The sequence below is a fragment of the Microtus ochrogaster genome, linkage group LG2 (genome assembly GCF_000317375.1).
Source record: "Microtus ochrogaster isolate Prairie Vole_2 linkage group LG2, MicOch1.0, whole genome shotgun sequence".
Taxonomy (NCBI): domain Eukaryota; kingdom Metazoa; phylum Chordata; class Mammalia; order Rodentia; family Cricetidae; genus Microtus; species Microtus ochrogaster.
Genome location: NC_022028.1, coordinates 18,589,417 through 18,603,803, shown reverse-complemented (window position 1 = coordinate 18,603,803; position 14,387 = coordinate 18,589,417).

Here is a 14,387-nt window from a genome sequence, read left to right as displayed (position 1 = left end):
GAGCGCTCACACACTGGAAGAGAAGGAAGATGCACTTGCCTTGGCAGAAGGGAGGGAGTGGGCAGGGCTTATCTCTTTAAGGGACAGGACAGACCATTACATTGTATACACATACACTTGTAACTATATTTTTACTAATTACATTTACAATATTTATTACTTTCTCATTCTTTAAAGACACGGCCCAACTTAGAAACATCACTGGAATCACTCCAAAACTGTATTTAAATTGTATTCTTTATTAGCCAGTAATTTTCAAAGTATAGGGCAAAGATCTCTGGAATTCCTTTTCAAAGGGTCTGTGAGGTCAAAAAGAACTTGTTTTAAAATCATGCTTTTCCTTCCTTCCTTCCTTCCTTCCTTCCTTCCTTCCTTCCTTCCTTCCTTCCTATCTTCATTCTTTACTTCTTTCCTTCCTCCCTCCCTCTTTCTCTTTCTTTCTTCTTTCTTTCTTTCTTTCTTTCTTTCTTTCTTTCTTTCTTTCTTTCTTTCTTCTTTCTTTCTTTCTTATTGAGATTCACACTGATGATACCAAGGCCAACCTCATCATAAGGGAACTCACAGAAACAACTAAGGTGGGCTCAGACTCTGGATTGATAGCTAGGGAGCCTGTATGGTATCGACCTAGGCTCTCTACATATATGTGACAATTGGGTAGTTTGGTTATTTGTGGGACTCTTAGCAGTGGGATCAGGACCTGTCCCTTATGTCTGAGCTGGCTTTTGGGAACCCATTCCGCATACTGGGTTGCCTTGTTTAGGGAGGAATTTAGTTCTACTTCAATCTGATATGGCATGCTTTGTTGACACCCATTGGAGGCCTATCCCTGCCTGTTCCTCATGGTGAATTTTGCAAAGGAGCAGACAGGACAACTGGAAAATTTCACAGAGAAACAAAATGATGAGATTTAGGTCAGTGTTGTGACTCTGGAAACAGAAGGCAAGGATCCAGAATGTGCTGTATTTCACACACAGTGTAAAGATGTATTCCGAGGGAAATGGTGGTGGGCGAGCCCATGGCTGATGCCATCTATAAGTTGAGCTCCAAAGGGAGACCAGCATTCACATCTATTTGGGGATGAAACAACCAACTTTATAACCTCTCGGTGGAATTGTGTTCACAAGGGAAGCAAAGAGAGGAAAGTGAAAATGGCTGCAGCACTTCCTAAGAGATCGGAGAAGAATTTGTAGTTCTTAAAAATGAGAAGCTTCCTTGCTCATCTTCTCCCTCCTTCCGTTCCTCATTGGGACCTTGGGAGCTCAGACCAGTGCTCCAGTGTGGGTCTCTGTCTCTATCTCCATCCATCACCAGATATGAAGGTTCTATGGTGGTATGCAAGATATTTGTCAGTATTGCTATAGGATAGGGTCATTTCAGGTTGCCTATCCTCAGCTGCCCAAGGGACTAACTGGGGACATCACCATGGGCTCCTGGGAGCCACTCTAGGTTCAAGTGTCTTGCCAACCCTAAGGTGGCTCCCTTAACTAAGAATTGTGGATCCGTGCTCCCCTGTCCAACCTTTCTTTATCCCAATCCTCCTGTTTCCCCAAGTTCCCCCCTCCTTCCCTTCTAGCTTTTCTCTCCCCATCTCCCCTTACCCCCATCCTACCCCACCCCCAAGATCCCAATTTTCTCCCCTGCAATTTTGTCTACTTCCCATAGCCAAGAGGATTACTATACGTTTTTCCTTGGGTTCACCTTCTTATTTAGTTTCTTTAGGTTCACCAATTGTAGACTCCGTGACCTTTATTTATGGCTAGAAACCAATTATGAGTGAGTACATCCCATGTTCATCTTTTTGGGTCTGGGATACCTCACTCAGGATAGTGTTTTCTATTTCCATCCATTTGCATGCAAAATTCGAGAAGTCATTGTTTTTTTACCGCAGCGTAATACTCTAATATGTAAATATTCCTCATCCATTCTTCCATTGAAGGGCATCTATGTTGTTTCCAGGTTCTGGCTATTACAAATAATACTGCTATGAACATAGTTGACCACGAGGGGCGCACCTACCCACTGAGACAATGGGGCTGATCTATTGGGAGCTCACCAAGGCCAGCTGGACTGTGACTGAAAAAGCATGGGATAAAACCGGACTCTCTGAACATGGTGAACGATGAGGGCTGATGAGAAGCCAAGGACAATGGCACGGGGTTTTGACCCTACTTCATGTTCTGGCTTTGTGGGAGCCTAGCCAGTTTGGTTGTTCACCTCCCTAGACATGGACGGAGGGGGGCGGACCTTGGACTTTCCACAGGGCAGGGAACCCTGACTGCTCTATGGACTGGAGAGGGAGGGGGAGAGGAGTTTGGGGGAGGGGTAGAGGGGTGAGAGGAGGGGGAGGGAAATGGGAGGCTGGGAGGAGGCGGATACTTTTTTTTCCTTTTCTCAATAAAAAAAAAATGAGAAGCTTCTCCTAGAAAGCCCAGCTTCTCAAGGCAGTGTGTTTTCTCTGACAGGAAGCTGAACCAACCATCTGTCTTCTCACCTCCCTTCTAAGTCCTCCAGCTCTGCTGCCAGGGTCGAATGCTTTTCCTCCAAGTATCCATCTGCGCCCACTGTGTAATGTGAGGATTTCTATTTTTCTGTTGCTGTAACAAGGCAAAATCATTTCAGAAAATAGGTTTTCTCAAGAAATTCAGACTGCTGTATTAATCTTTTGTAGACCAACACAAAATAAAGTCATTGCTATGTCAGATTTTTTTTTCCCAAAAAGAAAAATGTGCAAAATTATCCCAGGTGACAGAACACCTTCAACTCTCAGATGCTAGGAATGCAAATCCTTTATGGAGTGACCTTGGATCAGAGCAGTGAAAGCAATCTGCTGTAACACAGTTAGGCTATCGTAAGACTGCCATGGGAAAGCCAGAGGAAAAAGAACCTTCATAAAATCCTCACAATCTACAATTTTAAAAATTGAATACTACATGAGAGAGTAGTATTCTCTTTTTTTTTTTTTTGGAGAATATTTCCAACAATGAAATAGAAAATGTCTCTATTCTACCAAAGCTTGATCAAACACTGTGTAAGATTTAAAAATATTAACTTGAAATGTTTATTTTATTTGTATTTTGAAATAAAATACTCTTTTTGGACTATATGACTAAGGTAAATAACATTAATTTATTTTTAATTAAATAACACATTAACAACTATTCAATCTAGGGCTTCCCAGGCATACAAATACTGGCAGTATGGTAGCATGGTACAATCATGGAGAGGACCGACACAAGCAAACTTCACCTAGTACAAACAGTACTCAATGCACTTTATTCAATATACGAAAATGCTCCAACTCTTGCCTAAAATGGCTAACCTCTTTGATCTTTAGATAACTTTTTTTTTATGTAAACTGACTTCTGTAGTCAGACTTTCTCATCAAGATCACCATGCCACAAATAATGACATGGAGACTTACTATTAATTATGAAACCTTTTCTTCTAGCTTAGGTTTCTTCCCAACTAGCTCTTATAACTTAACCTATTTCTATTCATCTATGTTTTGTCATTTGGCTTTTTAGCTCTCTTCCATTCTGCATGTCTGTCTCTATGTCTCACTGGTATCTCTCATGTGCCTCCATTTTCCCGAATTCCTCTCTTTCCCCGGAAGTCCCACCCATTCTCTCCTGCCTAGCTATTGACCATTCAGCTCTCTATTAGACCAATCAGAATAAAACACGGACACATTTTCTCACAGTGTGATCAAATATCCCGCAACCAACTTCTTACCAGTTCTGCGCAGTTATGACTTTATATTGGTTTCAGCTAAATGGTGAGCCATACTTAGCATGGAATAGTTCATTCCACTATATGACAGCCATGCTAAAATAAGAGCATTATGTTTCCTTGTTTGGCATCCTGTATTTCTACTGAAAAAAAATAGCTAAGTGGGACCTCCTGGTTTGCCAGCAAGACCTAGTTCAAACATTGATTTTACGCTATTATCGTGCAATTTATAACTCTGTATTTCTGCATTTGCCATTTACCACACACTGTGATGAAAAGGAAATTTTGAATTTAGGTGCTTAGAATCAGTTTAATGTAATTTTATCAGGTCTAAGTCTTCTCACCATACTAATGAAGAAAAATCTATTTATATTTATGCTATGCAACTGTTCTCAAAACATGTGCTAAAAACTAATCTAAATAATTTAAGAATGTTTATGTAATATCAATAAATGTTCTTCTTCAGAGTTTAAAATATAGTTAGAAAACAAAACTAAAACAAAGAAAGAAAGAACGGATGAAGGAAAGAGATGGTTTACTGACTACCTAGACTTTGTGCTTGACAAAATAATTTGAATAATTGAGTTTCAGGAATTCCTAAATTATAGGTTAATTACAGCTCTTACAAAGCCAGAATTCTATCTGAGGTCCCCCCTGGCTTCAGAATCCCTCCCTGCTCTTTTCTGTAGATCCCAGGAGCACACATAGGTAGTTGTCTGAATAGAGCGAAGTGTGTGCTACAGAACCAGACCTTAGGGACCATCAAAGAAAACTGGCTGGGCTGGGGGATGCACAACAGGTTAAGGAGATGCTTCTGTGCAGTTCACAAAGAAGAGCATTAATAAGAGAGAAGAGGACAGTTCATTCGGATTTCAGCATTTATTCCTCAGCATGAAACTATTATGATCATATGTATCTATTTATATGATCATACCAATAACTAATAGCCTAAATTCCAAGGAGAGAACTATAATGTCAGGAAAATATTTTTACAGGGTATATATATCCTGTGCAGTTCTGGATATTCTTCCAAAGTATGAATATGAAAAATTATCAGAAAAAATAGAGTAAAGCAAATATAAAATCTTTCCAAAGTAATGGAGTTTGCATAATTTATGAAAGTGTTATTGCATGTGTGCTCATTTCCCTGAATAAGGATGTGATGGTTGGTGTTGTCAACTTGGCAGAATATAGAATCACAAGACACAGAGAGAGAGAGGGCTAGGAAGCCCACTCATCTTTGAAACCTCAATCCCACCTCAGTGACACACCCCCTCAACAATGCTGAACTTCCTAACTTTCCCAAGGAGTTCTATCAACTGGGGACCAAATATTCAAATACAGGAGCATATGGGGACATTCTCAAGCAACCACATACCCCATTTGCTTGGCTTCAATAAGGTTTCAGGATGGTTTATTAGTTACAGAAACTAATAAGATGGAAAGTGCTGGGAAGAAAGTGAAAATAGTGTAGAAATTATTCCAAAAAAACTAGTCTGTCTCTCGGGTTGATCACAAGGGTATACCATTATCTTTTCTTTGTTTGGCATTGGCTATTCTCTTTGGAGTGACTCCCTTTTGTAAATATCCTCTTACCTGGCTGGAACTGCACTTTCCTTCAGTCTCATCCATTTGCCTTTCTCAACAGTTCCTTTATTAAACACTGCTCAAATATCCCAGTTTGCACACACCATCTGTTTCCTTCAGAGACCCTGTCTGATACACTCAGTTACTTAAAAGGAGAAAATATTCATAACAATTAGAAAAAAAATAAACAGATTGAAAAATTCCTGTCTTGATGAAAAGGCAAACTACACTGCAACTATTTCCCATGGATCTCCTTATTTAGCAACACAGCAGAAACTAGATCAGAACACTAGAGACATTCAGCAGATCAAGAGACTCTAGTGTCATATAGGGGACCAGCAGTGATTAGTTTCAGGGTCTTGCTGCAGCTCTCCTCTCCCAACACACATACTGTTTAACCCTGCATGTGGACCTACCAGTCACAAAAGTCACACAGTTTCCTTGGCTTCTTATTGTTCCAGGGCTTTGTAATTAGCTTCATCCCATGTCTGGTGCTAAAAAGAAAAATGTCCCTGCATTGCCTTTTAGGAACCTCTGACACTGGGCCAGTGGCTCGATGGTAAAATCTTTTTAGCTACATGGTGTATATGAACTTAAACTCCCTTAGATATTAGTTCAATGTCATACTTACATAATTAATTGTCAGGCAAGCACTAGAAGCTTAGAATTAAGAAGATCTTAGTTCTGGAAACTCTCAATCATTAAACATAAATATAGAAAAAAACTTATTAAGGCAAAGGAGCAAGGTGTTTGCATTCCTTGTACATTTCCCCTTAAGCTTATGGTAAGATGTCTAAATCACCATTGTGTTTTTTTCCATTATAGAGAAATAAAAGGATGTTCCTTAAAGTTCAGTTTTATTATGTTTGAATTTCTTATTATGGGATATTGCTTCACAGACAGGGAAGCTAACCTCCTGGAAATACTTCCACTGGGTACTTATAACAAATATAAAGAACCAAATTTTGCAGCTAGACATGTGTGCTATCACTTTCAGGTGGATAGTAAGGAATTAATTATGTAGCATGTGTGAATGTGTTCGGTTAGGCAGTGATGTATTATTGAACATAGGAACTGTGAAGATTTTTATCCCAAAGGAAAAGTGTAAAACAAAAAAATAATGCCATGTAGACTCTAGATTACTAATCTTTTATTTTATTCCCCCCAAATAAATAAAACACTACCTTGCTTTAAATCTCTATTGAAGGAAATTATATACTCATGGATATAATGACAACGGAATTGCATCTCTCTTTTCCACGTATCCTGTTCCTATGGCTGTTTTACTTGTGGTTTTAAATGCTGTCTGTGCGATGATAACTAATACATTTCCATCTCCAGCCCAGGCTGTTGTGCAGAGTTCTTCACCTCCACACATATTCCCTTCAGATATTAAATATAGTTCCCAGAGCTGGGGTCCAAATCCATGACCCAGAACTAGAATGAATACAACCCTTGGCAACCCAACTCTTAGTGCTCGACCTGCCCATCCGACCAACCCCACCTCCATCGTTACTGATTCCATCTCAAATTCAATGTCCTGTTTTTTGTTCTTCCATCTCCTGCTTTTCCTCTGGTTTAAGCCACCGTCAATTGTCTCCTCAGCTGACAGTGGCCTCTTCCCTGTTTTGACATCTATTCTCTCTGGGCTGCTTTTGTTTACCCTCCACTACAAGAGTGAGAACGGTCATCAGAAACGCAAGGCAGATTAATCCACTTCTCTGCTCAGAGTGGAAACCACATTCTCTGAAGCTTTGTGTTATAGGACTTTTTCTCTGAGCTCATCTTGCTACTCTGCCTCTCACTGACCCATTAGACTGCACAAAATGTTCTTCTTCTGCTGCTGTTGCCACCTCTGCCCTCCATCCCTCCATCCTCCTTACCCACAACAGTTTTCTTTACTCTTGAATACCCACTACTTTTTTTCTTTCCATAATAGAACAAACATAGATTTGTTATGGAAAAAAAGAAAAGATTTCCTGAGAGCTGGTGGGGGGGGGCAATGAAGGAAGACCCTTTATCAACTTTCAACACATAGAGTAACTTATCAAGCTTACTTTAGAGTAACTTTTCAATTATTAGAATTCAGCCTTAAGCATGCCAGGCTGTGCTTGCAAATCTTTTCCTTATGCTTCAACTAGTATCTAGGCTATAGAGGCCATTTTGTGTTTTGTAAATGGCTCGAAGTGTTCTAAATTATCTCCGTTGTAAATTGTTTAAAGTGCTAAGTAGGCAAACGTTTTTATTCTCAGTGTCTCTACAATCCCAGAGAACCTAGACAACAATGAAGACCCTAAGAGAGATATACATGGATCTAATCTCCATGGGAAGTAGAAAAAGAGAAGATCTGAGTAAATTGGGAGCATGGGGACCATGGGAGAGGTTGGAAGGGGAGAGATGAGGAAGGGAGGGGAGCAGGGAAAAATATATAGCTCAATAAAAATTAATACAGACCAGCGAGTTAGCATGTGTACAAATGCCCCACCCAGGGCATGCTGCAAAGCACAGCAGAACCTCAGTTCACTTGAACCTGATCATGGCCTACTGGGCTTCTTTTCTCTAAGGACAATGATAAAAAATAGATTTTTATTCTTGCTGTTGTTTGCAACATTGCCAAACACTTTTTCTATAGATTAGGACTTAAATAAATAAATAAATAAATAAGATTTTTCTGGAGGGTGGATCTTATTGGTAGAAATTGAAACTACGGGCTTGGATACAGCTGGATTGTTAGAGTATTTACCCAGCATACACAAGGTCCAGAATTCTACCCCCAGTATCACATAAACTGGGAGCAGTGGTCTAGACCTCTTAACGCCAGCCCAAAGAGGTGGGAAAAGAAAGACAGGGAGTTCAAGGTCAGCCTGAGACACAAGAGACCCTGATGAAAGTAAAATTGTCGCTTCTTTTAATTGGGTGAACAGAGTTGGGGGAGTGTAATTTGTGGATACTGGATGAGCCTGTGAGTTTATGGTGAATTGAGAATCTCATAATCCGTAGAGGGTTCTCAGCAAACTGGATCTAAGAACAGGCTTGTCCTGAAAGGGAATGTTATCCATGTAATGACTTTTAAAGTCTAAAACATAAAGCATTAGTGACAAAAAAAAATAACTTTTTAAAGTGAACATAACAGGAATTTTGAAGTTACATGTAACTAATGAAGATTGGTAATTTAGGAATTTATTTTTTTTTAGAAAAAAGCATGTATATAATAAATATAAATATTATATTACTTATGGAATGAACTTAGAATGTGTTTTGTATCACTCACATGTTGCTGAGTGAAGGATTTGAAATTGTATTATTTGATGAGAGTTTCTTTTCTTTTTATTGAAAGAAAAAAAAAAGAAATTCCTGCCTCCTCCCAGCCTCCCATTTCCCTTCCCCTCTTCCCACTCTTCTCCTCCTCCCCCCACTCCTCTCCCCCTCCCTCTCCAGTCCAAAGAGCAGTCAGGGTTCCCTGCCCTGTGGAAAGTACAAGGTCCTCCCCCCTCCATCCAGGTCTAGGAAGGTGAACATCCATACTGGCTAGGCTCCCACAAAGCCAGAACATGAAGTAGGATCAAAACCCAGTGCCATTGTCTTTGGCTTCTCATCAGCCCTCATTGTCTGCCATGTTCAAAGAGTCTGGTTTTATCCCATGCTTTTTTTTGTCCTTGGTGAGCTCCCAATAGATCAGCCGCACTGTCTCAGTGGGTGGGTGCACCCCTCGTGGTCCTGACTTATGGTCATTGAGTCTATAATCTGTGATCCTAAAGAAGCTAAAAAAAAGGTGAACCCAAAGAAAAACATATAGTTCTTATCCTGGGTATGGGAAGTAGACAAGATTGCCGGGCCAAAATTTGGGAACTTGGGGGTGGGGTGGGACGGGGGTAAGGGGAGATGGGGAGAGAAAAGTAAGAAGGGGAGAATGGGGGGAACTTGGGGAAACGGGATGATTGGGAGAAAGGAAGGTTGGATAGAGGAGCAGGGAATCACATAACCTAATTAAAGGAGCCATCTTAGGGTTGGAAAGAGACTTGAACCTAGAGGGGCCCCCGGTGCCCAGGGCGATGTCCCCAGTTAGCTCCTTGGGCAGCTGAGGATAGGGAACCTGAAATGACCCTATCCTATAGCCATACAGATGAATATCTTGCATATCACCATAGAACCTTCATCTGGCAAAGGATGGAGATAGAGACAGAGACCCACACTGGAGCATCAGACTGAGCTCCCAAGGTCCCAATAAAGAGCAGAAGGAGGGAGAACATGAGCTAGTAATTTAATATTACAGCATTGATATATTTAAGACAATTTCAATGTTCTGTAAGCCAGGTCGGTGTAGCCGTTCTGAATCATCTGAAGATCATTTCTATAATGAGCTATCTCTTCAAGTTCCTTGTATAGCACATTCTTTCCCACTTTGTGTGTGTGTGTGTGTGTGTGTGTGTGTGCCATGTGTGATGTGTGTGCAGGTTCTTCTGCAGTCCAGAATAGAAATGAACTACAGTCTTTGGAATAGTAAGAAGCATTCTGACTGCTGAGCTGTTTCCTAGCCCTCTCCTCCATTTCAGAGAAAAAAAATTACAAAGGTAGATTAAATAATTTATCCAGGCATAATCATGAAACCAATAATAAGAGTTGGACTTATAAACAGCCTGCTTTATCTTGTTACCATGTCTTTATCTCATGTGATGATCTCTCTAAATGCCACAACAAATGCCCGTGTACGACTGAATAAATGGAAGAGATGAGGCAGGGTTGAGGGGGCAGGCATGGTAAACTGAAGATGAATACTTCTAACTTGCCACTGAACACCAAGGGACAGTAGAAGCAATCGTCTCTGAGTAACCTTATTTGGAACTCCTAAAGACAGTCACATTGGTTGGCTCTAGCAGACATGTGAGTAACAATCTATGTGCAGGTGCCAAGGTCTAATCAGTAAAGCTTTGCATTTCTCTGGACTGTCTCGCTTGGGTGATTTTATCTGAAAATCAATGGAGTACAGAAATGCTGATGGCAGTCCAAAGTAATGAGATGGTCGGTCCTTCAGTCCCAAGTCTTTTGGTCTTAGTGCTGGATGTCGACTTCAAGTCAGAGCACAAGGAGTTGTCCTTCCAAAGACTTGAGCCCAGCAGAGGCACTGGACTCACCGTGTGCACCTATGCTGTCCACCAAGCGAGTAATTAATGGATAAAATATTCAGCTGATTTACTGTTGATGTCCCTGCCGGTGAGGCTCTTGGCCCAACTTACACTATAAATTATTACTCCATATCCTTTCATTAAATGTAGTTCTTTTGTTTCAGCATTATGGAGACTCCGGTGCTTGAATCTCCTATAAAGTTGTCTCAGACTGTCTATTAACCACAAGGACTTTAGGCTTGATGTTTTGGTACTTTAATTGCCACTGCAATTGATTTTACCTTTGACTTGGCATGGTGATTTCTGTGTAATTTGTTGATGATTAATGGTTCCCCTCTGGTTATGACTCCTCTGCTAGCCAGGAGTGGAGCAATTGGTTTGCCTTGGCTCCTAACTTTTCTTAAAGACTTTAAAAACCATTGAGAGGAGCCTTGTAAACTGAATTTATGTCTTATTTGTCTTAACTATGTTATCAGAAAAATCTTTGGAGATCAAAACTAATAAATATTGGTTAATTTTAACTTATGTTCTTGAGATATATCTAAAACTTTCTAGTATATAACATTTCAGTCAATATATTTATTTTAGAAAATTGTATGTTTGCAATTATTAAATTATACCAATTTTTTCTGAATAAGAGTATTCCTCAAAGTAATACCATTATCATTAGGGGAATGATTAAAATACAAGTGACACAAAGTATTGACTGCCACACCAGCATAGAAAAGAAAATGTCATGTCTTTATAGTGATTTATTTAAAATAATCTGTAGTTTTCAAAACTTTAAATACAAAATATTTTTAAATAAGAAAAAATGAGTTAACAGAATACAAAGATGGACACATACATAGACATGTCATTTGGCCCTGCTCCCCCAAGTACAGCATCACCTAAAGATTATAATCAAAAATCTAAATGACATAAAATAAATAGTAAAAGTGTACAGCATATCAAAAAACTGGCATGGTAGGCAGGAGAAATGTGTATTATTTATGATCCTTTAATCAATTTTCTGAGAGGGGCACTAAGATACATATTTTAAAGTGTTTGAGACATGTTTTAAGCACTTCATCACCAAGCTAAAGTTGAATCACAATAACAGAGGGAGAGAAATGTATTTCTTCTCATTACTTTGGTGTAGAGCTGACTGCGTAGATGCAAGTCTATACCTCCAGCTACTTAAGAAGCTGAGGAGAGGAGTCAGTTAAGTACAGGGATCTTTGGTAAGCCTGGACAACGTGGTGAGAACCACCCCTAGTCTCAAAAGAAAGATAACAAACAACTGATGGTCCTTCTGGGGCTTTCCACAGATGTTACAAATTCTCTGATAGCAGCCTGTCCAGGACTAAGGTCTTCATAATTATGAGAATTCTTCTGTCAGTCAAATGCCTTCCTGAAGGTTGCTTAAAACATTTGGTACAATTCTTCATTGAAATAGTTACCAGTGCCCATTCATCTGATGATCTCTATATATTTGCATTTTCTATCAACCATCTAAGAATCTTTTATATCTGTCTATCTATCTATCTATCTATCTATCTATCTATCTATCTATCTATCTATCTATCTATCTATCCTCATCTTTCTATCTATCATCTATCTATGTATAGATATATCTTCTGTCTGTCATCTATCTATCTATCTATCTATCTATCTATCTATCTATCTATCTATCTATCTGTCATCTATCAATCTATCTATCTATCTATCTATCTATCTATCTATCTATCTATCTATCTATCTATCTATCTATCTATAACCTACCTATATATCATCTATTTATCTGCCGTATAACCTCCATTTCTCATCTCCAATACAATCTAGTTACCTACCTAGTGTATTTTGTGCTGTGCTAAGAAGAACAAGGTGAGAATAAAGGCAACTAAAGATTTGACTGACACTGTTTGAGAACATTGTAGATGCTACAGAGGTTGTTTCTTGCTTTCTCTTTTCCACTGTGTTCTACTCCCTTAACACTTGAAGGAAAGACAAGTATAAGTGTTTGTTCTTTTTATACAGATGCATAGCTGAAGACTAACACAGTTAGAAGGATGTCCAACAAGAGTTGGTAAATACAAAATAGAACTGAGTATCAGATTAGATGTGAAAAAACTGAACTCTGGCCAGGCTGGGTGGACAAGTGGTGGAGAGACTTGGCATACTGAGTGTGAGGCCTAAGCTAAGAGATATGCAGTGGAGCGTGGAAATATATAATTCTATCAAAGATGAAATGTTTTTTAGTGATACTTATCTCTGGCCAAAATACATTTTTCTCTAGTAACACATCTAAAATAGTAAACAAAAATAGACATTAAGATAAAAGGCACTGTAGGATTCTGCTGGTAAATATTTGTGACTCTCTGTTCCCATTTCCACAGTCCAAGCTTTCCTGTTCTTTAGATCCTATTTTGTTTCCCATGATTGTGTGTCTGTGTGTGTGTTTGTTTGTTTATGTGTGTGATGTATTTGTTGATATGTATATATGTATCCACTGATGCTGAAATATTGTCCTTCTTCTAACCCAAATACTAGGAGTTAAGTAAATCTTGGTAAAGAACTTCCTTGTTGCTTTAGGAGAGTTTCAGAACTAAGTTGATAAAGATTCTAGTGGAATTTGAAGTAGAATTGTATTTAATTTACATGTTTAATTTATAGAGAGTTTATAAATTGAAAACACTGTCTTTCTTTCTAAGAACATGGTATATTTTTTCTGCTCATTCAATAATTTTTGAGCCTCAGAAACCACTTGAACTTCTTTGGGAGGCAAGGTGGACCAAGGAGAGACAGAAGGTTTAGCTCAGGCAGGACAATCAGATTTTTTTTTTCAAGCTCTGAGTTCATGCTACATAGAGATAAGCTCCCAAATGCCTTGTCATTTCTCAGAATGATAAGAGCAGAGGGTCTTATCACCTGAAAACATCTTTGGGCCAGGAAACACATTTGTTAAATTTAGTTGCTGGCATTTTTAGATGGACCTTACCTAGATCACGACTTATTTTCCAGTTACTAAAACAGTCTTTGATAAGTTTGAGAAAATGTCAAGAAATCCACAGTGAAATTATTTATTGCATATACAGCTAACAGAAGTTGTTTATTGTTTAGCTTCTTTAAAAATAACTTTTAAACTTTATGTCAACATATATTTTAGTTAATCTTACAGTTATATTTACCTAAGAATAACCTATATATTCTTTAATAACATTTAATTAAAAGACAATGTTAAAGGTGAAAACTTAATTTTCTTAATTGTGAAATTTGTGAGAAATATTTGCTTTGTTTTATAAAAATTAATATATTTTGTGTCCAACATTAAAGGCTTTTATTTTACTCAAATGTCTGTAGATTGTATAGTTCAAGGTCTTCAAGAGCTACAGAGCTCACATTCACACTTGAATATCATTCCAATCTTACCCAACCTGACCAAACCTATTGCTTTATCTACTCTACTGAGAAAGTTCTCATTGAGTTGATAATGTGTTAAATCATTTAGAATAATCAAAATATTCTTTTACACAAGGATCACTGCATATTAATTTCTACATGAATTTTCCTTTTCTGTCCCTTCAAGGCCATTCTCTAAAAATCATTTGGTTGAAATGCTCAGATGAATGCACAGACTTTATTCTCACTTGAGACAATTTTCCCTCCAAAGTGGTGCCCTGCAACCTCACTTCTCAGGCTGGTGAGCATCAGACACGCTTTGCAGGGGCCTGGTACATAGCTCATTGGTAGAGTCTAGGCTTAGCATGTGGGAGGATCTGGATTCAGTCCCCAAAACAAGTGCCAAAAAATGAAAGAAAGAAAACTAAAACAAAACCTTCTGAGGTGTACTATCTACACAGTTCCAAACAGCTGCTTGCTGATCCTCACTTTAGATAAGACTTTTGACTGTACTGTTTAGTTTTATCTTTTTGTACTATTTTTATTGATTATTTTCATTTAATTATA